The sequence below is a fragment of the Podarcis liolepis genome (assembly GCF_965112155.1).
Source record: "Podarcis liolepis genome assembly, chromosome: 11".
In the NCBI taxonomy this organism is placed as follows: Eukaryota; Metazoa; Chordata; class Lepidosauria; order Squamata; family Lacertidae; genus Podarcis; species Podarcis liolepis.
The window spans coordinates 38,732,937-38,760,375 of NC_139565.1; the positions used below are offsets into that span (position 1 = coordinate 38,732,937).

At 43.5% G+C, this 27,439-nt stretch overlaps 1 long non-coding RNA gene across 2 annotated transcripts in view; it reads right to left on the reverse strand.

Annotated features, from left to right (window-relative positions):
* Positions 1–13,581: 13,581 nt before the first annotated feature.
* LOC310688767 overlaps positions 13,582–27,439 on the reverse strand; it is an 88,518-nt gene continuing 74,660 nt past the window's right edge. The window contains exons 1-4 of one of the 2 annotated variants that reach the window (XR_014517162.1): positions 18,613–18,768; positions 16,659–16,865; positions 16,372–16,554; positions 13,582–13,607 (exon numbers count right to left, since the gene is read on the reverse strand). This is a non-coding gene — a long non-coding RNA (uncharacterized lncRNA). Of the gene's footprint in view, positions 13,608–16,371; positions 16,555–16,658; positions 16,866–18,612; positions 18,769–27,439 lie in introns of those variants that run through there. The other variant, XR_014517161.1, reaches the window with a different exon arrangement.

Genomic DNA, 27,439 nt, shown 5'->3' on the forward strand with positions numbered 1-27,439 from the left:
TTCCATACTGTGTGTCACAACATGTTAGTGTGTCGGCTGCAGTGCGAACGCTCCCCACGAAAGGGGTCAGTTTAACCTCTGGTTTGCTAGTAAAACAGAATCACTGTGTCATGAAATGGTGCATGTCTAACAAGTGTGTCACCAACATGAAAAGTTTGGCAAGATATTTGTGTGTGTTTTTTTTTAAAAAAACCAAGCATAGTTTAGACCAACTTCAAATGGGGATCGTACACTCCAGCTACCTTCAGATGGTCGCTGTTTTGTGGAAGCAATTCGTCGCGGGGGGGGCACAGGGGTGGTTGCCCAGGGTGCAAAAATGTTAGGGGTTCAAAATTTCAACACCCAGTGCTGCCTCAATACAGCTGCTTCCGTCACTGGGCTCCATTGAAAATGGCTTCTCCATACAAACCAGGAAGTGAGCTCTCCAAACAATGGAATGACTCTTTTCTTATTTCTGTAGCTATGATCTCCTGGGTGATGTGGATGCTGTTAGGCAATGTGCATGTGCATGTATACTCTGTCCATTTCCCTCCCTCCCACCCACCTCACCCAACTCCATCTGACCCCAGGCACTGGCAACTTACACTATACTACTGGCTGTATAAAGGTAAAGGTACCCCTGCCCGTTCGGGCCAGTCTTGCCAGACTCTAGGGTTGTGCGCTCATCTCACTCTATAGGCCGGGAGCCAGCGCTGTCCGCAGACACTTCCGGGTCACGTGGCCAGCGTGACAAGCTGCATCTGGCGAGCCAGCGCAGCACACGGAACGCCGTTTACCTTCCCGCTGGTAAGCGGTCCCTATTTATCTACTTGCACCTGGAGGTGCTTTTGAACTGCTAGGTTGGCAGGCGCTGGGACTGAACGACGGGAGCGCACCCCGCCGCGGGGATTCGAACCGCTGACCTTTCGATCGGCAAGTCCTAGGCGCTGAGGCTTTAACCCACAGTGCCACCCGTGACCCTTACTGGCTGTATAACCACCTCACAAATCAGGATGAATGCTCAATAAACTATACTTCGTGCACTGGTTTGAGAGCCAGTGTGATGTAGTGGTTAAGAGCGGTAGATTCGTAATCTGGGGAACGGAGTTCGCGTCTCCACTCCTCCACATGCAGTTGCTGGGTGACCTTGGGCCAGTCACACTTCTTTCAAGTCTCTCAGCCCCACTCACCTCACAGAGTGTTTGTTGTGGGGGAGGAAGGGAAAGGAGAATGTTAGCCGCTTTGAGACTCCTTCGGGCAGTGATAAAGCGGGATATCAAATCCAAACTTCTCTTCTCTTCTGGTAACCTCAAGGCTGGATTACTGTATGTGGGGCTGCCCTTGGGTCTGATTCGTAATCTCCAGCTGGTGTAGAATGAGGCAGCCAGACTGCTGATGGGGGTGTCTGGTGGAGGACACATGACACCATTATTAAAACAACTGTATGGACTGCCCATCTCCTGCTGGGCCATGTTCAAGGTTCTTGCCTTAATTTACAAAGTCCTGAATGACTTAGGTCCAGCTTACCTCAGGGATCGCCTGAACCCTTTTGTCCCAGCTCGATCACTGAGATCATCTGCAGGAGCGTCGTTCCCTGAGTTGGTGAGGCTTATTTGACAACAACAAAAAACTGAGCCTTTCGTGTCATTGTCCCAGTCCTGTGGAATACTCTGACAATAGATTTTCAGCCGGCACCTTCTGTGCCAACTTTTAAATGCCTGCTGAAAGCTTTTCTATTCTGCCAGGCCAATGGAGGCAATTAAGAATGCATTTTCCCACAATGGTTAATTGATGTCTGTATTAAAAATTATAACATGGCTTGTTTTGTATTTTTTTTAATCATTGTAAACTGCTTTGATTTTGTATTTATTTTTTTTTACACGTGGTAAATAAGCATTTTTATAAATGCATAAACAGATAACCTGGAGGGATCTTCTTTTTCGGACACGTTAGCAGGGCAAACAGAGCTGAAAGTTTTCTGAGTGTACCTCTTTGGAAAGGAAATGCCTTCAAAAAGAAGTGGAGAAATGCTACATACAGTAGCTAGCAGCAAGCGGCAGAAACCAGAACCACATGAAAGCAGGTTTCCAGCTCTGGAATTGGAAGATTGCGATGGCAGCTAGCAAAGATGTACATCCTTAACCCAGCGTATCGCCACCTTAATGGAAAATGCTTGTTTGCTCTTTGAATATCACCTTGCTTCCATAAACATGTCAGCACCGTCAACTTAAACAACAACAACACATTTCCAGTTAGGTGATATGTATTGCTGCAGCTAGCAGCTTTGCAACATTTTTAGAACCGAGGGAAACCGAGATGACCATGGTAAACACGGTTCAGAACATTTACGGTAATGTTGGACTTTGAGTCCCAAAGCTGGGAAGCTAGAGACTGACTTCAGTATTTATATCTTCCTGGTGCTGCAAGAGGAGACACAGACATGCACATTCCTAGCTATAAAAGATGAGCTGTGCTGTTATTGGCATAAACATGTTCCAACGAACAGAGAGAAAGGAACAAAAGCGGGGGCAATCGACTCTTAGGGCAACGGAGGGCCGGAAAAGAAGACGAAGAAATAGAGCAAAGCTCTTCTAGGTCACGCTTGGGTCTTGCAACTAGCAGCCTTTGGGATAAGTCCACCCCCTGGGGAGGGCCATCTGCCTCCCCCTCCTTCCTAGGCTTATGGTAACTTCTTGTAAGAGACAGGAGGCATATAAGGAACAGGAGCCAGAATTAGATTTAGGAGGGTTTTTATTTATTTTTGTATTGTGGCATTCTATACCCTGCCTTTCTATGACAAAATCAAACTTGAGGTGGTTTACAAATTAAAAAAAATACGAGTGACACGCTATTGAAAGCTGTCCTAACAATGAAATTAAAAAAGCAGACACACACACACACACACACCAGCAACAGCAACAGCTCCCTCCATTCCCTGCACTTACTCAAAAGCAAACTGCTGACCAAGTTGCTGATTTTCTTCCAGCTTAGTGAAGCAGTAGGCATGGAATCATATAATTGTAAATTCCTATAAAGTTAGATGCAGCTTGCTGGGTGGTGCAGAGGCATTGCATTGGCTTCCTTGCGCAGGAGTTGCTGTTGCTGAGCGGCAGGAGAGGGACAAGGTGGCAGGGAGGTTGACATGCCTGTCAGTGCATTTGCACCACACTGACCTCCCATCGGGCCAGATCATTATCTCTGCCACCCCTCAACCTCACAGACCCCGTTCGACAGGAGGGCAGGACTGCCACCTTACCAATCACCAGGTATCATGATATCAGGTGACCCTTTTTTGACCACATGGTTTGAAAGGAATCTGTGCAGGCAAAGGCACAGCCCACCAAACACTGGTGATCATTGGCACTTACAGAGCACTATACATAGAGCTTTGCAAATTCCAGCTATCAGCCATGCGCTGAGCTTCACAAGGCCTGGCAATCAGCAAAGTCCAGAGAGCAGCACTTTACTGCTTGTCATGTCTTGTGAAGGCCAGGCCGCCTCAAGATCCAGCCACTGGCTGATCACGAGAGCTTGTGAAACCCTGTGCCGTGTCTTCACCTGTCATCTTGCATGACACCCGGTGTAGAGCTGGTTGGAACAGCTTGACTAAAATGGCCTTGCTGGCCAAATGGGGAGTTCTGATGAACTTAATTAGGCCTGCGGACTGGAGGTTCCCCACTGATAATATACAGGTTGCACAGAGAATGATATATCCCTCTAAGTCAGGCCTGGGGAACCTGTGGCCCAACAAATCCTCATTGACCCCAACTCCCATCATCCCTGACCAATGACCAGGCTAGCTGGGGCTGATGGGAGTCAAGTCCTGTGGGTGGCCACAAGTTTCTCACCTGTTGCTCTAAAAATGAAAACCAAAAAAGAAGAAATTGGTGTTAAGAGTCACCCCCCTCCATGTTTACATTAAGTGTACACGATGTTCTTATGTAGAGCATTGTTTTCAGACCTCTTTGATCTTTCTTCCTTTTCAATCCACCTTGGTTTTCTTTCATTTTATGACTGCTTTCCCTGCTTAGTTCACTCTTGTGCAGACTTGAGAAGCGAGGGCTCTTCCAGCGATGGAATGGATGGTTGACTGTTTCGGTTCCTCCCCTGCTCCCACAGATGAAGCTTATCTCTTGTTTCAGTGAGAGGAGGCTTCCAAGAACATGATGCCAGGCAGTAAAAGAAATCACATTTTTGGCAGAGCGAGAACAAAATAAACATCCGTATTCTGCACGATTAGCTCCTTTGCATGTTTTACTGCCTACACCCTTCCAATGGGGGTGGGGGAAGTCAGATAAGTGTTTCAGAGCAAAATCATTGCTAGAAAATTGCTGGTGTGGAATGACAGCACTTTGAAAAAATACTTGGGGGGCAAATAAAGAGTAAAATACTTTCAGAGGGGAAAACTTTTTCTCATATATATATATATATATATATATATATATATATATATATATGGTACTAGGAAACTGGGCTTTTTAGTTGGATGGGGTAAATACCTTTTTCTCCCAAAGGGGAACCTTGACCTGTCTACCCAATCTCTTCCTTCCTTTTCCCTCAGTATTTCTGACATGCATGAGTTTAAGGGTCTACATACACATCTCTCATGCATTGACTTTGTAGATGCAAAAATAAAGAATGAAATGTGTTGATAGGGATGGATGAGCATGTCAGTTTTGGTGTCCCCCAGTTGCTCATATTTCCAACCGTAAATTCAATTCACCACATTTCTGCAAAATTTTGCAGTTGTTGTTTTCTTTCTAAATCCTCATAAAAATTCTTCGGCATTTCAGTCTTGAATATACACATTTTCGCATGCATTTTTTCAGAATGTAATTAATTTTTGTTATTTTCAATACGATATGTGCATTTTTACACATGCTATGCCCAAATGCATGCATTTTCGTTGTTGTTGGAGAACTGCACCACAAATTTCAGAGAAGTGCAAATTTTGAAGGATTGCTGTGTTTTGTTTCAGGAAGTACAGCTTAGCTCAGTTGGTTACAGCATGGTACTGATAGCGCCATGATTGCAGGTTTGATCCCCATGTGGGGCTTCTGCATATTTCTGCATTGCAGGGGGTTAGACTAGATGATCGTCAGGATCCCTTCCAACTCTTCAATTCTATGATCCTTATGAACATGTGTATAAGCATGAATGCAAACGAAACTGAATTCTTATCCCCTCCCTTGGTGCAGATCATTCATATGGAGCCAGATGCATATAGGGTAGATGTCCTGGTGGGGTAGAAAAGCAGACATGATCCCAGCCTCTGCCCTCCCCATGTATAAACTGCCAATCTGCATAGGGCATGGAGTACAGTGAAGACACTATTGAGGGACATCTTAAAATTCACTATAGAATGAGAAGAGGAGCCGGTATCTCAATATATTGATGTTTTCAGAAAGCTATCTGAACCCTCCTTGTTTGTCAGTGTCCTGGAGGATCTGCTGAGAGATAGATTTGTTTGTCGACCGAACGATGAGAACAATCAAAGCCTGTTAATGGCAGAAGTAAACTTGGTCTGGGTCAAAACTCTGGAATTGGCAACAGCCATGGAAGCAGCACTGAGGAACTTAGAGGATCTACACCTGAAGCCTCGTTAGACCCAGAGAGATTTCATAAGCAAATTCCAAACAAAAGTCCAGGCCACAGAAAGGTGCTTCTGTTCATTCAACCTTAGCCTGCAGTCATAAAATGTCCCAGTACCACAGAGGCATCAAAACAAGAGACTCTACCAGAAAACATAGAAAAAGCACATGATATAGAGAATGCACTACTATGTCATGAAAATAACAACAACAACAACAACAACAACAACAACAACAACAACATAAAAAAACAGAAGACTTGCTGTCTTGATAAAGAGGAAGGAGAAGAGAAGGTGATTCATCTGGGACATAATGCCAAGTCAAACCAAGGCTTAGCATGAATGTGGGGTCCTAGAGAAGATATCACGGCTGTGATCTTTTTAGCTTGGTGTAGACCAGCAGCTAAGCCAAGGTTTGCTTTATTGTGTTGCCCAAACCTGGGCTTGTGGTTAAGTTAACTGCTCCTTAACCACATACTCTAGCCAAGGTTTGGTTAAGGAGGAGAGGGCATGACACAAGCCTGGGTGCAGATGATATGCTAAGACAAACCTTAGCATAGCTGCCATGCAGAGCTAAAAGGACTAGAGAGAACCAAGCCCCCATCCCAGTACGCCATGGTTTGATATACTACTGTATTCAGAATGGGCAACAACCATACTAGCAGTAGCCAAGACAGTTTATACCAGCCACATTTATGGCAGCTCCAGTGTCACAGTAGACTACAGTAAGTGTCCAAGTAAGACAATTACCTCATTTGCAGAGGAGAAGCTGAACAATTCAAGTTGGATATTTTGTATAGACTGCTTTGTAGGCTAAAGAGGCCCCAAAGCGACACATAAGAAAAGAAGATACAAATGGAAAAACAACAATAATATAACATTAATCAGCAAAACAAGAAATCAAACGCACACAATCAGTATCCAGATGTGCCCTAGTTTATTAGTGGATGAAATCAGAGGAGGACTTCGATAAATTTATTGTCAAAAGCACCAAAAAGGGTTTATATACTAGTACATTACACCACTTTTAGCATCCAGGATCTTCTGGCAAGGCAGCTCCAGGGGGTCGTGAGACATAATTGGAAAGCCCCTATTAATTTCCCCAGCTTACAGTTACAGTATATTAAGGTTCTATAGCATTGATTAAATTCTTGTTCCTCTAATATTGGCTTTTGTCACCCTGCTTTTCCTCACTCTTGCCTTCCTGACATCCACAGGAAAATTGTGCAAGAGATTCTTAGAAAATGTTGACAGACCAGACCATTGCTTTGTTCACAAATGCACTTAAAACTTTCATAGGCAGAATCTGCAAGCCCCACACCACTTCCCCAGTCATGTTCACCACCTAGGAATTGTGGGTTAGCTCCTTCAAATAAATTGCAGGAGCAACGCTGATGTAATTACATGTGTGAAAAGGAAGAGCAAGAATACTTTCCAAGCAATTAAAAACACCACTGAAAACCTTTGCTGACAACATCTTCATAATGTTAAAATTACAAGTTCTTTCCTGATGAACTGATCTTTTGATTAAAATGGCAACATATAAGTTGCAAGAGAGGGGGGGAGGAGAGAGAGAGATAATACTGCTGATAACAAGGTGGATCAGACTCTGAGGTTTGTGCAATTTAATATCTCAGAGGTTATCATATTCTCAGGCCATCTGAACATTTCTACATTTCCTTCTAAGAAAACAAAGAGGAACTTAGATCTGAGAGTGTTTCCTCCCGGGCTTCCAGTTCTGCTCTGCCTTAATGGAGGCAGACCCCATGAGAGCAGGTGATCGTTGGTGAAGGAAAAACAAGGACGATTGAGGGTAATTATCCTTGCAAATTCCCCACAGGGACAGGAAGGAATGGGCTTCACTTGCAGTTTGTCTGGGTACCTGATTCTCACTCCGAAATGGAATGTGGGGGGCAGGGAGGCACTGAGTGCGAAAGCACTTCACCTGCCGAAAACCCTCCAATGCTGCCATTACGAAGCAGAGGCTCTCCTGTTAATTAGAGCTTAATTTGACTAAAGTACAGGTGTGTGCTAGAAGAGATGAGATCACAATCTGCGGGACAAATTAAATGCAAGGACGTAAAGGTTAGAACTTGAGATAAGACTTCACTCAGTTCAAAAGACGGTGGAGGGAGGGGAGCCTGCAATTTCATTATTTAAAGTTTTCTTCTCTACATATATGATTCAGCAACCCTCTTCTGAATGTTAGTTCAAATTATATTTGTACAAGCGAGGATGGAAGAAATTGATTATAAATATGAAATATAATATCAAATGGAACTGTGTGTGTAAAAAAAAGGGAAAAGGGAGAGAAGCTCTATTTTGCAAAAGGTTTATGATGGAAACTTAGAGCTGACTCTTCTGCATCCTTTATTATTAATGAAGTGAACTGAATAATGCTAAGAGGACTTGGTATTTAATTTAATTGGATATATAATTGCTCATATATCTTCTGTTGGAAGGAAGGATGAAAGGAGTCTGTGAACTGCCAAGGAACCGATAAGGTTCTTTACTGAGTCATCTGCAGTTCGACAGACTGCTCTTCTTCCCAGGCTGAGAGAAAAATGTTGACAACAGGTAACATTTCCTGGGACAGAGTGACTTTTGCAGCTGTTGTTAAAGTTAAAAAACATCAAAGCACAGGATGGAACGATGGAGAAATTTCTGGAACAACAATGGGATATCAGCTCTGCCCAAGGCATGATGGATAACAGCAACAACCGGGGGAAAGAAAGACATAACATCTTACAAGGACAGGAAGAAACACCACAGACAGAATAATTGCCACACACAGGAAGAACAAGGATATAGTTTGAGTTCCTCACTTGTACTTTTATAAATCATTTAATGTGTCAACACAAATATAAGTTATTAATATTGCTGTTGTTGTATGAGCGCTTATTATTATGATGGGAATGTAATTGAAATTAATAAGATTTTGGAATGCAAAAATAAAGAAAATCAACAAATCTAGCACACGGGGGCACTTTAACTAAATTACATAATTTGGTATTTGAATGATTGGTATTAATAATTGTAGTATAAATTGGTATTGTTATAATGAGGCTATAATTGAACTGTAATTGAAAACTCATACAAATATTATTTTAAATATATATTATTTTAAAAAGAGAGTGTTTCCTCTCTCAAATAATTCTTAGCTAATTATACATGTGTCAGTGACATGCTGGATTTTTATTTAGGTAAACTTCCTTCCAACTTTTAGAGCAATCTGTGCATTAGGAGGGGGGGAATAGTCATTCTGGGTGTCTGGCAGTTTTGACTTTGAAGGAAGCTTACAGCTTGAGGCTGAGACCTCATGAATTATAATGGGAACGCACAATGGGGTGGCTCACTCTTGATATCTCTTACACATTCCCTGCCAAGTTCAAAAATTATGAAGGTAATAATCAACTATGTTTCACTCATTGATATTCATGAACATAACAAAGTTTGGTCCATTAATTCAAAAGACAGTGGCCTAGTGGGCTACCAGCTACTGTGGGTGCTTCAGAGTCCTCCTCGGGCATAGAAAGGAATGGAGATATGCAAGAAATCACTCTGGCATTTCTTTTCAAAGCTGGTACAATGAATTCTATCAACAATAGCATTGAAGCAACTTTAGCTGCTGTGACTGGATGGTAGGTGGAGGCCTGCAGGCAAGTCTTCTATGATTCTCTGAACATAGCTAGATATGGGCAGAATGAGTCTCTTTAAAACTCACCTGCTTGTTCATGTGTCTAGTCTACGCAGCCAGATCTTACAAACATTTCACTCAGTAAGTCCATCTGTCTTCAGTTTTCAAGCCTGCAGCCCCAAGCTGGAGAGTTTTGCTGAAGCCTGTTTAATATGCTTAACTGCTATCTGTCTTTTTGCATCTTTGCTAATTTTACGGAGCTTTCTTTTCTTCATAAGGACTATGCTTGTTTTCTCTAATGATGCCCTCAATTGCCCCTGCATGGAGGGCAGGATGTACTGGCACAGTTTATGCAGATTTCCTCCAACAACCGTTTGGTTTTCTTTGCCTGTGCTTGCCTCCGGATCTTCACTTGCACTCTTAGTCTCTGCATGTTTTAATACCTTTTAACCTTCACTTTTGGAGATCTATCAACTTTTTCCTGTACGATCTTGAGCTCTTTTTAAAAGTCTGTTCTATTTTCAGTCTAATAACCACTTGAAGCCTTGACTGGGATTTAGTGCAGCGGCTTCCAGTTTCCTTATCCTGGTTCGAAAAACACACACAAAGAATTATTGTTTCTTTGTTTCTGTTTAAAAAAAATAAAGGAAAAAATTGCAATCCTTTCCAAAAAGAGTGGGGAGTGGGCAAGGGCAGAATGTTCCTCTATGTGTTGTGTATATCTCATAATACCTTTTTCTTCTTCAGTTTTCTAAAACTAGTGTTGGGTGCTGAAAGGATTCATTCTGCATTGCCAAAAATTGCAGAGTGGATTGAAGAGGTTCAAGCCTCTTTGTGCAAGGCCAGGGGATTCTATTATTAAATTTGTATGTCACCCTTTTAGCATTCCCTATGCTATGCTATTTTACTTTCTTGGGTTCCATGATCACTGCAGATGGTGACAGCAGCCATGAAATTAAAAGACACCTGCTTCTTGGGAGAAAAGCAATGACAAACCTAGACAGCATCTTAAAAAGTAGAGACATCACCTTGCCGACAAAGGTCCGTGTAGGTCCGCTATGGTTTTCCCAGTAGTGATGTATGGAAGTGAGAGCTGGACCATAAAGAAGGCTGATCGCCAAAGAATTGATGCTTTTGAATTATGATGCTGGAGTAGACTCTTGAGAGTCCCGTGGACTGCAAGAAGATCAAACCGATCCATTCTTAAGGAAATCAGCCCTGAGTGCTCACTGGAAGGACAGATCCTGAAGCTGAGGCTCCAATACTTTGGCCACCTCATGAGAAGAGAAGACTCCCTGGAAAAGACCCTGATGTTGGGAAAGATGGAGGGCACAAGGAGAAGGGGACGACAGAGGATGAGATGGTTGGACAGTGTTCTCGAAGCTACCAGCATGAGTTTGACCAAACTGCGGGAGGCGGTGGAAGACAGGAGTGCCTGGTGTGCTCTGGTCCAGGGTCAGACACGACTAAACGACTTAACAACAACAACAATGCTATGCTAGGCCCCTGCCTCACCTATTTTAAGACCTCTGATGTGATGAGTTGGCAATGGCTTCTCCAGGCTGCACAAAAGCCTCACTGGAGACACATTTCACTAGTGGCATTGCTACCCCAGAGTACTGTTTGCTCTCCCACCTGCCCTGGTTGCTCACTGTGTCCACGGCCTCACTTAACAGGTAGTGCTAAGGGAAAGAAGAGGCCTCTTTTTGTTTGGGAGGATAAAACAATATGGACCTGTTTGTTTGTGACTTGGACAGTAAGGAGGGAAGAGAGCTTCATTTTTCTTCTTTATTCTTCCCCACCAATATAAAGAAAGAGGAAGGGACCCATTCTCTCTCCCTTTTTACCAGGCAGTGGTGCAAACTCCTTATCCAAGTTAAACTAATTCCATAAGGGAGACTGTTATAGAGAATCAGGTCTGTTATACAAAATCAGAAGACTTTGTAGTTTTCTGAAGCATTTCCTAGATGTCTTCTTGGTCTCCCTGCAAGTTCAGCCATCCCAGTGGATCCATGTGCAGGAATGCATTTTGGTTCTCAGGGGAAGAATTGTAGAAGACTAAGGTGGAATCTACACACATATAAAAAAAAAGTTCTGAAAATGCTTTTTCGAAAACCGTTTTTAAAAATACTTTGAATTTTCCATAAGGCTCACTATCGCCATCTAGTGTCACATTGCATATTGCACTTAAAATACACTTAAAACATTTTATTTGCAGCTGTATAGCTGAGTCCTAAGAGCAGCAGTGCCTGAGATTCTCTCTCCTAATATATTTATTTTCACAAAGCAATTTCCCCTACTTTAGATGCATTTCTGTATGTTGTTTTCACTTATATGCATTATGCATACAATGCGTTAGTATATGCATTTTTGTACATATTACTTGGTTGGAGAACTTCATTGAGAAATTCAGAGAGGTGCACCTTTTGCATGGTGAGTTCCAGTTTGTTCATTGTTTAAGAAACTGCAAATTAGGCAAATTCACTTTGCAATGTGAACTGAATCAAATTCCTCCTCCATCTCTTCCCATGACATATCAGGGGAGTTTGGGGGCAGGCTCAACCAGGAAAGGTGTGTGGAGAGAGAGAGAGAGAGAGAGAGACTTGCCTTCAGATGGAGTCAGTCCCCTGCTTCCCAAGTAGCCTTTTCCACTCAGTCTCTGACTTTTCTGCTCTCTGAGGCTAGTATAGAGTTTCACTGGCACCTCTAGACTTATTGGGACCCAAAGACCTACCAATTCTCCCTCCCTTCCCATCATTCCCCATCGTTTCCATACCAATTTACATATACAGTGGTACCTCGGGTTACATATGCTTCAGGTTACAGACTCTGCTAACGGAGAAAAGTGCTTCAGGTTAAGAACTTTGCTTCAGGATGAGAACAGAAATCATGCTCCAGCGGCGTGGCGGCAGCAGGAGGCCCCATTAGCTAAAGTGGTACCTCAGGTTAAGAACACTTTCAGGTTAAGAACGGACCTCTGGAACGAATTAAGTACTTAACCCGAGGTCCCACTGTACACCTTTTTCATATGTAGCTGTGTGGCGACTGTAGCATCACCAATAGCCTTGGTTTTGTGTCCCTCATGGAAGTTGCCATCTGATGCTGCGGTAACTGAATGCACAAATGAATAGACATGCGAGGTCAGCATTTGGGCAACAGTATCACGAAGGTTGGTCATTTTTGCTACTGTTCCTAAGTTAATTAAAGAAACAGAGCTTTAAAGGCAACTGTGAAATTTGTTGCACAATAAATGCACAGCCTTTCCCCTTTCTAAATCCAGTTTCACTTCTTTCCTTTCCCAACTGATCCAGGGCCCTACTCTCTCTGCCGCCGCCTCTCTCCATGTTGCATGCTTCATTTCCATGGGGGGGGAGGGATGTCTTATGGAGGGCATTTTCCCCTCTGCTTATCTTTTTACTGAGCCATCTGGTAGGTTTAGTTCTTAACCAATAAGAGCAGAGGGTGCAATATCTTTATATGTATCTCGTTAGTCACCCAGCAGATCAGGGCTGAAACCTGATGTAAGAAAACATGACTTACCTCCCCAACTCCCCAAATAGAAGACCTCTCAAATGAACATACTGTCAGTCTATGCCTAAGGGTGGGGGTTTTTTACTCCCCCCCCAAAAAAATCTCATTTAAAAGATCACATGAGGAATGACAGGGTGGGATTGTGGTGAGATAATGTAACAAATTAAGACTCTGTTCTATCGAATATCCCCATAAAGACTTGAGTGGGGGAAATGTTACCCTGGAGGGCTGTTATGCCTAGGGCAGAGCCGGATTTACTGAAGGTAATGGGGCCCTTTATATGTCCAGCTGTCCTTTGTCAACAACAAATTGTCACTGTTTTTGTGTGTTGAATACCGTGTTTTTCGCTCTATAAGACGCACCAGACCATAAGATGCACCTAGTTTTTGGAGGAGTAAAACAAGGAAAAAAAATATTCTGAATCCCAGAAGCCAGAACAATAAGAGGGATTGCTATGCAGTGAAAGCAGCAATCCCTCTTGCTGTTCTGGCTTCTGGGATAGCTGCACAGCCTGCATTCGCTCCATAAGACGCACACACATTTCCCCTTACTTTTTAGGAGGGAAAAAGTGAGTCTTATAGAGCAAAAAATACGGGTATGTGATATATGGTAATTTATGGACCTAACAGGTCCATACACAACACAAAACACTGTTGCTGTATGTAGGTTTTATTTTATTTGTTTTTATCTTATATTTTGGAAATGTAGATCCAGTTTTTTTCCCTAAAATTTTTGGGGGGGGCCCCCAAGACAGTGGGGCCCTAAGCTATAGCTTGTTTAGCTTATACGTAAATCCAGCACTGCCCTAGGGTCATTGTGAAGGCTTCTACTTCCTCCAAGGATATTGCATTGTGGAAGGCATTGATCCGCCTGAAACATAAACAGATTTTAATTAATTTTCCCAAATCACTGGGGAAATAATTCCCTGTGATTGAAAACTGGCACTGTCTGTCATCACGAAAGGTCTGCCTGCCTCTCTGCTCCTTCCACTCTTGAGCTTTTGGTGTTTTTCCAGTCAGCTTGTTTTGTCTGTGAGAAGAGGAAAGGTTTTTTGACAGGCACAGACGCAAAGCTAGTTGGAAGGTTAGGGAGTCCCTGATCCACTTGAGATGCCTTGTTAATAACATGGTCAGACTTGGAAATAGGAGAGCCTTCCCCAAATCACCCTGATTCAACTCTTAATTTGGGGGGCACACAGAGTTGAGGCACTCCTCTGCCTTTGAGTATCAGTTATGACATCTGTGCTCATTCTGCTTGTCTTTCCTTATTCTCCTTTTTAGTGTTGTTCTTTTGTAGATCATTTATCCTGTCTTACTGTGAATTCTTCATAGCTGTGTACAGATTTTTTTGAAGCTAAACCTGTCAAAGTCAAAATTTGTTTAAGCATTCCTCCAGACGCTTCTTCCTTTTCCAATTCTTTCTGTTACTTTGTCAGTTGGTGATGTTCCCGCTTATCTTTCTCCTCAAGCTGGTGAGGCTGGTGCTATGCCTTCCCTTCATTTTTTCTCAGAGGCCATAACTGGCTAAGTCTTGTTATTTTCAGCTGTCAAATATTGTTCAAATTGGGTACTTTCTTTAATTCCATTCTTACTTTGATTTGTTGTTTCATTTTTCTCTTGATTGACTAATTTATAATAAGATCTTAGTCATTCCTCTTTATTGCCTCCTATTTCCAATCTTCTCGTTCTGTTTTGCATTCCTCTCACTACCATATTTCTTTCAGCATGCACTTTTATATAAAGGTTTTTATTAAGTTTTTCAATTTTACATCTTAAAATAAACATTTTACGTACTGTCAAATCTCCAACGATTTTATCTTTCATTCCTGCATATTTTGCTATAACCATTTTAGTTCTCAACTTTTACATCACTCAAACATTAATTACACTGTTGATTTTATCTTAATGCTGCCAGCGTTTTCAGCTGTGTACAATCATTTTCCGTATACTCAATAAATATTTTTCACTCTTCTTTGAATATATGTTCTTCTCACTCTCTTATTCTGTATGTTAAACCTGCAAGCTCTGCATATTCTAACATCTTAATTTGCCAGTCCTCTTTGTCTGGGACCTCCCTCACTTTCCATTTTTGGGCTAACAAAACTCAGTCCACTGTTGTTGCATACATAAATAAATTTTGCTGACATTTAGACACCTCAGTCTGAATTATTCCCAACAAAAAGGACTCTGGTCTTTTTGGGAAAGTTATTTTAAACATTTTTTTCAACTCAGTATAGATCATTTCCCAATATTCTTTTACCTTTTTACATGTCCACCACATGTGAAAAAACGTTCCCTCCATTTTCTGCTTTATACATCTTGGCCAACCTCCTCAGAGTTAAATACCATCTGTGAATCATTTTCATATAATTCTCTTTCAGTGAATAACATGCAGCACATTTCAAATCGTTCTTCCAAAGTTTCTCTCAGAGGCTTAAATCTATGTTGTGTCCTATACCTATTGCCCAGTGTGTCATTAAAGCTTTGACTAGCTCATCTTTTGTTTCCCATTCTAATAAAAAGTTCTACATTTTGTACAATAGCTTGTCCTTATTTTGTAATTATTGTATTTCAAATTGTGAGCTTTGGTCCAGGAATCCATTTTTTTTATACTGTAACTTAAACAGCATATCATGTAGCTGATGATGCTGTAACCAGTCAGTAACTCGGCTCCTTACGTCTTCCACTGGTTTCAGTCTGGGTTCCCTCCCTGTAAGGTCCAACAGATCCCTATAGGTCACCCTTTCTTTCTGCATGCACTTTTGATCTTTTCATCATTGCTTTCTTTTTCTGTTTCACATTTAGTTTAAGATTCTATTACTTACTGTCTAATGTGGGGTAGTTAACAAGGTGCCCTCCAGATATGCTGGGGCTCCACCTCCCTTCCCCCCCCCCTGACCCTAGCCATGCTGGCTGGGGCTGATGGGAGCTGTAAACATTTAGAAGGCACCCTGTTCAATTATCCATTGTCTGTCTTCTGCTTATCTTTCCACTTCCTCACCAGTCTCCACTTATGGAGAGGTCTCCTGTATCCTAAGGCTTCTGGGACACCCAGGGACCATGGAGTTATCCATATGATTCATTTATTTTGGCTTGCCTATCTCTAATTGCTCTGATTTTTAGTTTCATTGTTAGTCCCATTCATTTCATATGTTTTATTTAGGACCTAGTTTTTTATAATATTCTCAGCTTATAAATATATTATGTGCCATGTGTCTGCATCAATTCTAAAAATCTGTTGTGAGTCTATACTGTGCACAAGGACAACTTTCAGGAAATGGGCAGAGAAGGAATGCCATCAAAGACCTCAGAAATTCAATAGACAGCATTTTTAAAAAAATTCTTTTGGCAGAGATAAAGCCTTGCTGGGGCTGTACATAAAATTCTTCAATATAATAAAGTAATTAAAGTGTCATTTCAGATAAACTCTGTTTGTTACTTTTGTTTTAAATGTGGTGGTTGTGCAATAAATTGTCTGAAGCAAGTGTTTGAATCTGGGCTTTTACGACTGCGTGGCTTCCTTTTCACTTATTATCTACCAGCCTTTTCCAAGAAGTAAGTAGCCTGTATGGCACAAACTAAATGTAGCAAAGGATGAGTTGATGATTGCAAGCAGAAGTCACTGGCACTCATACCTGCAAGATGGATTCTTGATGTGGAATATTTTCTCTCTTTAGGTGCATGTTGGAATCTCATGCTTCAGTTGTACTAGATGAACTGTCTTGTTCCCTGCGGTCCCATTACCCATTAGTTTTCACATTAGGGCCAACTTGCTTGGTAAGGTGTTTCTATAACCATTGTACCTGAGGCAGTTAGATCTAGAGATACACAATGAGGTGTGGTATTAAGTGAATCTCTCCCTCTCTCTTGTTCTGAGAGAGAGAGAGAACAATGTGTTCCCATCAATGTATTATTCACCTACCAAATTTTCACCTGGTTGTTTTGAAGTCTCAGTTGCTCTCAGCTTTCAGCACTCAGGTCACATTTATTTTCAGGAAGACTCAAAAGGTTACAATTACAACTGCAGGTTATTCACGTGTCAGGGGTTGACCCACATATTCTCTCCCTTCTCTCACATACTTGTTAATTTCCATTTAGCTTTCTAGACCGCTGTCCCCAGTGATTGTTTCTGGTTTATGAGAGAAAATTTAAACATAATAAAACATAAAGAGTTTTATTTAAAATATATTCATTCTCAAACCAGCCACACTGAATAACTGAAAAGACAGGATGATCAGATCAGCCTGGTAGCATATCGATTGCTGTTCCCTGTATCCATGAAAGCCCACCCTGTTTCTCATCATTCCTTTCTCTCCCCAGGGAGAGGAGACCCCGCTCCTCACAGTCACAGTTGACAGACAGGAGGAGTTTGAAGTACAACAGATCCTGAGCTCTCAATGTCATCTCAGTAGGCTTCAATACCTGATCCACTGGAAGGGTTGGAGTCCAGAAGATTATCTGTGTAAGAACACAGACAATATTCATGCCTCTCACTTAGCTGGGATCGTTATCCAGAGAAACCCAATCCCAATGACCAGGGTGTGTGGCAGCACTTGGGAGAGGGGATGATGTCAAGAGTCACATGGAGGTGTGACGGAGGGCATGGTCAGATCCTGATAAGTGAGAGGAGCTTGGGAAGATAGATCTGGAGGACTCTGGGGAAGGTCCCCGGGGCATGAGGGTAGTGGATTTTGAACTCCAAAAGATGTCTGATTCCGATGAGATTCCCCAGAGGTTAGGGACTGGAGAGCCGCCCTCTGAAGGAAGATCTATCAAACTCTCAGAAGTTTGTGTCATTACTTCAGGCCCGGAGGTGCCTGCCTTGCGTGATGGAAGCCCAAGATACAGTGTCCACCTTGCCTTCGCCACCCAGCCTGCAACTTCCACCACCAGCAGAGAAGCCTACACAACACAGATAAGAGAAGATGGGCAATGGTGGTGGTGTTGCAGTGGGATGTGTGTGTGGCATGTTCCTGTTTTGCCTCAACTGGAGTAATGTGATGTGCTGCCCCTTCATAACCTCCTTTCCAGACACGCACCTCTCAGCTTCTCCAGCCAAGGAGCTGGCTCTGGAACCTTCCTCTGTGACACAGGAGCCTCTCCATTCAGGGAAGGCAGCTGAGAGTAGCAGCAGCAGCAGCAGTAGTAGTAAGCAATAGTAATAGCAATAATAATTTATTATTTATACCACACACATCTGGCTGGGTTTCCCCAGCCACTCTGGGCGGCTTCCAACAATATATTAAAAACACAATAAAACTTCAAACATTAAAATCTTCCCTAAACAGGGCTGCCTTCAGATGTCTTATAAAAATCAGATAGTTGTTTATTTCCTTGACATCTGATGGGAGGGCATTCTATAGGGCAGGCGCCACTACTGAGAAGGCCCTCTGCCTGGTTCCCCCTAACTTCGCTTCTCACAGTGAGGGAGCCACCAGAAGGCCCATCAGTAAACCTGATGCCAAGCCAACATCCACTCTGCCTCCATCACCTAGGACACAGAGACACCAATGCCAGCATCCATGACCCTCCCCTAGCCAGCCCACTAGAAGGAGTGCCCATTTACTTGCCCAGTCCCTGGCCACTTGCCATGCTAAATTTTGGGCCTGCCCCATCCTCCCAAAGGAAAGTGCAGGGAGCATGTTGCTTATTGGTTCATTGGCTTAGCTTGTGCTAGCCATGCTTTTGACATCTTGTACAACTTGCCTTATGTACTGTTCCGATCTGAAAATAAAAGTCTTTGGCAAAAGCCAGAGTCATAAGTCCCTGTTCATCATCAAATGAGGAAAGCCAGGACAAATCCTTGCAACCCCAAGATTGGCACACTGTGTGGGGAAGAATTTTAATGTATTTATCTTATTACATGTATATCTTACCCTTCTAGCCTGATGGAACTCAGTGCGGTGTACATTAAGTTCCCAGGCTGTTTCCCTCCAGGCACTGATCAGACCCAGACCTGTTTAGCTTCAGCACGGCTCTGTATCATGTGTCCCCAGGTCATCTCCTTGGACATGAAATGCCTTCTATCTGGCATCAGCATCTAACCACTGCACTCTCAAGCATTTCTCACTACTGCTTTAACATAGCAAGTCCTCCCTCCCTCCCATCGCACACCCATTATAGATCTGGCAGCTTATGGGCCACACATTCCACTGTATTTTATTACTAACAACTCAGGCTGCGAGGTGAAAGAGACTGGCTTCCATCGCTAGGTTGTAGCATACTTTGTGAACTTGGCAAGGCGTGCGTAAGAGATGTCTTTCCAACAGAATTACTGGTGGTGCGTGTGTGTGTGTGTGTGAGAGAGAGAGAGAGAGAGAGAGAGAGAGAGAGAGAAGGGAGGAATGAAAAGGAAGTAAGTGTGGAGGTTGGTTTGCTTATCTGAGCAATCAGATTGCTCTGCCTCTAAATGTGCATTTGATTTATTATGTTTACCTATTAGATAGTGAGCTGAAACTATTTAAATTATCTGGCCAAGAAAAACCCAAGCGTACTTGCCCCTCCCCCCCCAGCAACCTCTGAGTGCGTGTACAAACATGAACAAACACCAGCACTCTAAGCTCTACTTCTGATAATCTTTCTCTGTCTGCTTTTTATTATTTATTTTTTAAGAGTCTGAAATGAACAAATGGCCTGCTTTAAATTATATCCTGTACCGGAGACCTGGGCATGCAACTTACTTCACTAGCTCCCATGCACCTTTAAATTATGTGGCCATCGCTTGTGTAGCAGGATTGTGGTACAGGCCTCACAGGCAGACACTGGCAAGGCTACACAGATCACATTATTGCACGGATAAACTGTCCTTGAACATGTTCTCTACTGATTTAGAAAAGCAAAGGGCCATTCCCCACATCCAAATCTGATTTACAGTATTGGTTCCCACCTTTGGCCTTAGTTTCTGAAGGGATAAATTCTGGAAGTGATTTCCCATGATTCACAGTGTTTTGGCAGTAGCTCGTGATGCTATTCCATTCTTTTAATGTCTGAGGAATTTAATAATGTATAGATTTTTTTCTGAATGACCATCCTGCTGTTGGTGTCTATCCAGCTTATGTTCCTTACTGTTACTAGCAAAAAACTAAGACGCTGCCACTTGTTTCTGACAATCATTATGAGAAGGATGGGCAGCCTGCTTCTGAAGGGATCTCCCATCAACAGTGCTCAAATTAGCGGGGAAGGGAAAGAAAGGAAGAGGGCCCTTAACTGAACCCACAAGCCCCACTCCAGGGACTGGGCAGAGGAGGAATGGTGGAGACCGCCTCCCCAGCCTGACTCTTCCAGAGAAGAAGTCAGTTCAGAATTACAACAGGGTTTGAGGGAGGTCACAGCTCAGAGGAAGATGAGGGGGAAGAGTTGGGAAATAATGGGAGAGGAGGAGGAGGCAGAGCTGGAGCATCAGGCTGACATGTTATCACTAGAAAGCATTCCAGACCCTCCATCTCCCAGAACCTGGTGAGCCTTAAAAGTAGGAGAGCAAAGAGCTCAAAGACAAATGGCCCTGAGTGACAATTGTCTTCTTTGATGAATGAGGAAGTCGGAGAAAAGGGGGAGGGGTGGAGATTTACTTGTGGGAGACTGTTTAGGATTTCCAGTGGGCTAGGATTGGAATTGTCTGTAATCCTGCCACTTAAGTCACATTGAGTTTGCGCAGTTTGCGTAATTGATGCACAATACAGAACCAAGAGAACTGGTTTTTATTGACGTAGAGCACGTTCCATCCTTCTGTCTTTTCATGCAATGTACTCCGACTGTAAGCCATGGTTTTTGCCAGTTTTTGATGCCAGAGCATCATGAATCCATCAGTTTTGGAGGTTCACCTTTTCCTGTTGCTTCAGATTGTGGTCTTGACATCCTAAGCCTGGATATTTTGGAACAATAGCAGTGGTAGTATGCATATCCCAGTCATGGTCAACGTCTCCTCTCCTCATCTTATGAAATGCCCATATGCTAGTGGTGGATTGCAAGCTATCTTGTCACTGTCCTGGGCCAGCCTGTTGGTGAGTGCAATCCAGGGCTTTTGTGCCTCTTCCGTATGCAAGAATCTCTAGTGTTTGGCTTCTTTACAGAGGCCCAGGTGGCACATTTGCATTAACTTGCATAGAACTACTACCTAAACAATTCCTCGGTTTAGTTAACACCTTGATATAAACAACTTAACAGTGCACCTCTGTTTCCCCATTTTTATCAGTCCATCTGGGACTTTGTTCACTAATCTATGCTTTGTGAAGGGATTTGGCCTAGGCTCAGGGTAGCTGTAGTTTGTTCCTACACTTGCATTCCTGATCCCACAAAAATCTGAAACGTTTTTAAATGTGCAAAAAAAGAAATAGAAAAGAAGAGGTGGTGGTGTCTGGTATGTGGATGGTTTTATACTATTGTACATTGTATTTAAATTCTAACATTTATTTCTAAATTTGTACCTATACCTTTGCATCAACACATGCAAGTATTATCGAAGCCTCTTAAGTCCTTCTTTTCAGCAATGCATCTCCTCATTTGGGGCAATGCGTTAAGTGGCCACTCTAGTCTCAGGCAGAGAGTGCTTCCCATCACTGGGTACCTTGAACTGACAATACCAGGGGTTGAATCCGACACCCTCTGTGTCAGGGAATGGTCGGAACAGGAAGACTGGGAAGTGTGCACTCAGTCTGATCAGCTTCTGTCCGAAGATGATGAGGAGGGGGAAGTTTTGCCCTCCCCTTGCCTACAACAGTTTCAGGAGGAGAGGGAGAGAGAGAGATGCCATACCATCCCAGGAGGAATTATCTAGTTACAAGGTAATGGAAGAAGAAGGGGAGGTGAGAGTGCAGCCTGCAGAGACCTCCCTGGAGAGTATGGGGGATCCTCCATCTCCACAGGCCCGTCGGTCCTTCTGCATCCTAGAACAGAGGAGGCAGAGGGGTGGGACTACTGGGAGTACCCGTTGGCACTCAGGATGTTGCTGGGGACGAAAGAGGCAGGGCTCAGAGTAGCCAACGTCTCTCTTTGTGTGGAGACATGGATTCCTGGCATGCATGCAACCGGATAATTGAATAAAAAGGATTATGAGATATGAACTGTTTGTTATTCTTGCCTTTGATGCTTCTGGAGGAGGAGAGGACTCTCTATGCCTGGCACTCTGTAGGCCAAGCAGGGCCACTCACCTATGGCCCCACTCCCATACTGTGGACAAGCAAAGAGCTATGAAGAGTACAGGAACACCTCAGCAGAATGGGTATTATGTGGCTCCTGTAGTATGCCACAGCACTGTCTGTCTGTCTGTCTGTCTGTCTCTCATGCACACACACTGCTGCACAGAAGGAATTCATTTCATTTCATAGTGCAAAAGATGTATCAGCAACAATACTCCGACTTTCCCCTTAGGACATCCAAACTTCTATGAGTGCTACAAACTAATACGCTGAGAAGGATTATGAAAATCCTCTCATAACATGCCAAATCACTGTATGAATCTTTTAAAATATTATTCAGCAAGTTGAGCTGAACTCTGGGACAGCTTGGCCCACGTTGTCACTGTGTTATATAAAAGTGCCATCAATTACCTTAAAAAAAATACCACCTACCCCCCACCAAACCCCAGTCTGCCGCCACCTCACTCTTTCAGGAGCTTGCTAGGCCATAAAAGAGCACAGCTAACAAGAAGCTAAGCAGCTGTTGTTCTTGGCAAGGGCAGTTAGATTTTCCCTCTGCGTGTGGCAAATTCAGCTGTAGGGAAACAAGAACATCCCATTATTCAAGTGGGAGAGGGTTGCGTTTATTGTGAGCCTTTGAACCATCTCCTTCCCTGACCTTAGACTTCTCCTTAGACTTCTGAAAGTCTAAGAATTTATCTTTAGAGCTGGGGGAGGAAAAGGTGGAAGCAGCCCTTGTGGAAGATTGTTCCCCAAAGGAATGGGGCTACAATGCAAGTACCAGCCCCAGACTCCCCTGTGGGAAAATTATATAATTTGAGGCATTTCTACTGTGGATAAGACCTTTGGCAGCGATGCATGCTCCTAAGGCTTTGCTGGGGAAAGATGCTCTGCTGGGACCCTGTCAGTGGCCATTGGCACCAGGGATGGGGGAGATATTCATTTTGTGTAGGGCAGGAAAGGATGGGCATTGCCCTTTTCAACTGCAAAATGGTGAGGCCCTTGTTATGTTTTTGTAATTCGCACTTCCAGAAACAATATGCAAGCCAAAACTCAGCTGTCCTTAAAAAGCGGCACTTTTCCAAATTTTGTGATACTGTTCTCCAGCATTCTCCCCTTCCCCACAAAAGTGTATAGCAGTGGAAAATATGCCCAGAAATAATAGCGAAAATAACAAACAAAAAGGAATTCTATTGGGGGAAACAGCTTGCAAAAACAGTTATAGTATGAGAACTGTGCACTGAAATGCAGTCAAATCTTCATGAGGGCTTCAAAGCAATATTCGCAAGCAGATGCAAAGATGCAGTGAACTGAATTTAAGATTGGGAAAATGAGAGACACCGAGAGAAACCGAAGTGGGCAGATCCACCCTGCTTCCTAAATTTGCTACTGCTTCTGCTCACCTTTGTTTGCCCACAGGTATGAGGCCTTTTAACATGGGTAGAAAAAGTGATACCAATGGCAGATCAAGGTAAGGAGGAGCCTCCTCATATCCTTCCTGTGGAGAGTTCAGCACTAAAGGAATTAAGAAGCATTTGAGGGAAGAGTCCTAGCCCAGTGGCAAGCTGCTTTGCATGAAGAGGTCCCCCGACGTCTCCCAGTGTGGCTAGGAGAAACGTCCTGCCTGAAATCCTGGACAGCTCCTGTCCATCGGTGCAGACAATGGTGAGCTAGATGGACCAGTGGTCTGACAGGATATAAGACAACTGCCCATCTCCCTTGCTCCTCATGCCCTCTTCAAATGCTTGCAGCATTCCAAGTATAATGCTAAGGTATAAAAGCATAAAACTGGATTGGGGGAGCAGGAGAGGGAAGCAACAGAAACAAAGCTGTACAGTGGTACCTCAGGTTACATATGCTTCAGGTTACAGACTCCATTAACCCAGAAATAGTGCTTCAGGTTAAGAACTTTGCTTCAGGATGAGAACAGAAATTGTGCTCCAGCGGCACGGCAGCAGCAGGAGGCCCCATTAGCTAAAGTGGTGCTTCAGGTTAAGAACAGTTTCAGGTTAAGAACAGACCTCCAGAACGAATTAAGTACTTAACCCGAGGTACCACTGTATACTTTAAAGCCCTAAACGGCCTCGGCCCAGTAGACCTGAAGGAGTGTTTCCACCCTCATCATCCAGCCTGAGGTCCAGCTCTGAGGGCCTTCTGGAGGTTCCCTCACTGTGGGAACTGAGGTTATATGGATCCTAGTGGGAAAGCACATTTCTGCCTTTGAATTATTCTGTTTTTGTGTGTGTGCAGAAGGAAGACTCCCCCGTTTCTGCCAGCCCAGCTCTTTCCCCTGCCCCACACATTCCACAATCTCACAGGCTTCAATTGCTGAATTGCAATTTATCAGGGTTGTTTTTTTTACAAAACCACAACCATTTGTAGGGTAGAAAAGAGGGCAAAATTACACTGTCTAAAGTTTGGGGGCAATTCCACCCCCACCCCCCCACTAGACATCCCCAGACATTTGCTGTTTTGATTATAGCTTATCTCCAGCAGCGAGCTTCTCTTAAATAAGACAGTAATTGCTTGTTTCGAAGACATGTCATTATAATACAAACACGAGAGACGCACGTCATTTCGATGAAGAAAAGAGGAGCTGCGGAAAATGACTTCAAAGTCTTATTCGAGCTCTCTCCCTTCTCCGAGAAGCCCACTGAAAATAAATCACTCACCCAAATTAAGTATGATGTTCCAAACTCGTCTGATGTGATTGTCACGGAATCATAATGCAACATTTGCTATTCAAGCCGCAGCCACCAAAATGCTCCTGATATTGAATTGATTGCACCTCCTTTTACCAGCACAAATTTAGATTAAAAACACTTCCCTCCCCTTCCCTCTCAAGGTCCTTTCATTACCATCAGTCAAGACAGCCATTTGCATCATTTAACCTTTGTACCGTAATCATGATACTTAGCATTTGTATCATGCTTTCAAGTGTTCAGGGTACTTTACACGTATTATTATCTCGTTACAAACCCATATTATTATCCTCCACATTGCGGCAAGTAGAGGGGCAGGAAGACCAAGTCGAAGAGAGTGATTTGCTCAAGGGCAACTGATGAGTTCATGGCACAGGTGAGCTTTGATCCAGGAACTTCCTGTTTTGCAGCTCAGTCTCTTAGCCACATGATCTCATGCAAGCCTCCTTTCAACGACAATGGATTAGGGTATTGTGACACTTCTGATTCCTTTACCACCCTTCAAAGTGCAGGAGAGCATCGCAGACTCATGGACCTTCTCCCCAATCTGCCTCCCCTCACTGAAGTAAATATCTTGTCCCCTCATTTCCCATCTTTAACCATGGTTTACTATTCCATAGGAACACACACTGCCGTGGGTTGACATTAACTATAACCAAGGCTTGGAAGCAGGTCCCCAAGTCCATGCTGTCCAATGTGAACATTTGATCCTGCAATAACGTTTATGTAATATGAACAGCATGCACCAATCAGAACCCAGAAGTCATCCAGGGATTTGGAGTGCGATGTCGCCACCACTCTACTGATGTCACTCAGCTCTATCTCTCCATTCAGTCTGAATCAGAAGATGCTGTAGGTGTGCTGGACTAGTGCCTGGAGGCAACGAGGACCGATAAACTATGACTGAATCCTGACAAGATGGAGGTGCTGTGGATAGGCAGCTCTCATGTCTGGGAATTGGGGAAATAGCCTATTATGGTCAAGGGAGCACATCCCTTCAAAGAGCAGCTACAAAGAACTTGGGAGCAGTCTTTTACTCAATGCTATCACAGTGGAGTACGTATTTCCAGCAATGGCTAGTTTGGCCTCTATGACCATTCCTGGTCCAGAATAGTCTGACATAAGTAATTTATGCCTGGGTGACCTTGTGTTTGAATAATGAGGGACTGCCCTTAAAGATGGCCTGGAAGTGGTAGCGATTGCAGAATGCCGCTGCCCAGTTAGCAGCTAGGGCAGACAAGATGGAAACATGTGATGCTGATCCCAAAAACACTGGGCTGGTTGCTTGTGTGCTACTAGGCCTGGTTGAAGGCACTGGCATCTAAAATCCTCAACAGCTCAGAACCAAAATATCTGCAGAAGAGTGCCTCTTCCAATAGCAGCCAGTACTGAACCTTGTGATCAGTGGAGGGACTCAGCTTGCTGTTCCCCCCTTTCGATTCAGGGTACAAGGACATGCAACAGGGCCTTCTCCACGGTGGCACCTCATCTTCACCTCATGTGTAGGCAGTTTTCTTTACTCAGGTCTTTGGACTGATCCAGCAGGCCTCTTCTTATGCTTTTATAGCTCAGCCCTGACTGTTTAGAAGTGTATCAGAGAGCATGTCAGTAGTTATGGGCACCTAATAATTGGACATGGAAGATATAGATCTCAAGATATAAATCTTGAGCTCTGAAAGTGGCAAACATACTTCTAGGACCTCCTATGGTTCAGAGATGGGAGAAGTGTCTCTTCCAACATTTCCCCCCATCCACACATAATGGTACCTCACTGCAGGCATTTAAAGATGTGGCTGTTCACTCATAAACCAGCATAAAGGGGGAAAAAACATGTTCAGAGTTGCATAGGAATCTGCCTTATACTGAATCAGGCCACTGGTCCATTTAGCTCAGTATTGCGTACAGTGGCTGACAGTGACTTCCCAGTTCCACCCAGCTCTGCATGCATCACTGAGCTAAGGCAGCCCTTCTGAGCTACCATGGAGCTGCAGCAAAGACCCTACCGCTGACCCCATGCATCAGAAGATGGAAAGTGAAACCCCCCCAAATGTACAAAAAAACAGTGGAGCATTGCTATGGGGCATTAACCTCACTGTTCACCGTCTCTGCTGCTTGTTCTTTGTGTCTGGTATATGCAGCTACCTTCTTTCACAGGGTACTCCTCTGATGTTCCTGGAAGATAATTTGTGTAATTAATTGTGCCAACCTTTCATGTGGGAGCTGGAGGGAAAGAACAGAGAAAGGGAAAGTGCCATGGCCTTTAGCATTCTCTTATGAGAACATATTTTCGGTAATCATGGCATCAAGTTGCTTGGCTATGGTTTTCGCTCTACCCTGCAGAGCCAGAAATTTTTGCTGCGACATAATCTTCTCCATTGAATTCCCTTAAAATGTACCTTTGAGCAGCAGTGAAACAAAATCTATGCTCTTTCTGCGTTTGTGGTTCTATCGCTTTTACTTTCACATTTTTTGGTACTGTTTTCAAGATGTGGTCACTGGGAGCATTATAAAATCTGGAGTGACTGTTTTTTAACAAAACCAAACCCTGAATATGAGTCAGTTGCCCACGTTTTCCTTTAGTACCGAAACAGAAAGGTACTAAACTTAATACATAGCAGCCTTCAAAATAATTAGAAGAAACACTCCTTCTTTACAACAGGACAGACTGAATAAATATGATGATTCCACAGTTGAGGACAAGAATCACTCTAGCCAGCACTCTCAGGATGGCAAGCAAGCAGGTGGTTGCTCAATGGCAGAGCAAATGGTTTACACAAAGAAGGTTCTTGGTTCAATCTCCAGCACCCCAAGGTAGTGCTGGGAGAGACCCCCACCTGAAACACTGCAGAACTGCAGCCAATCAGCAT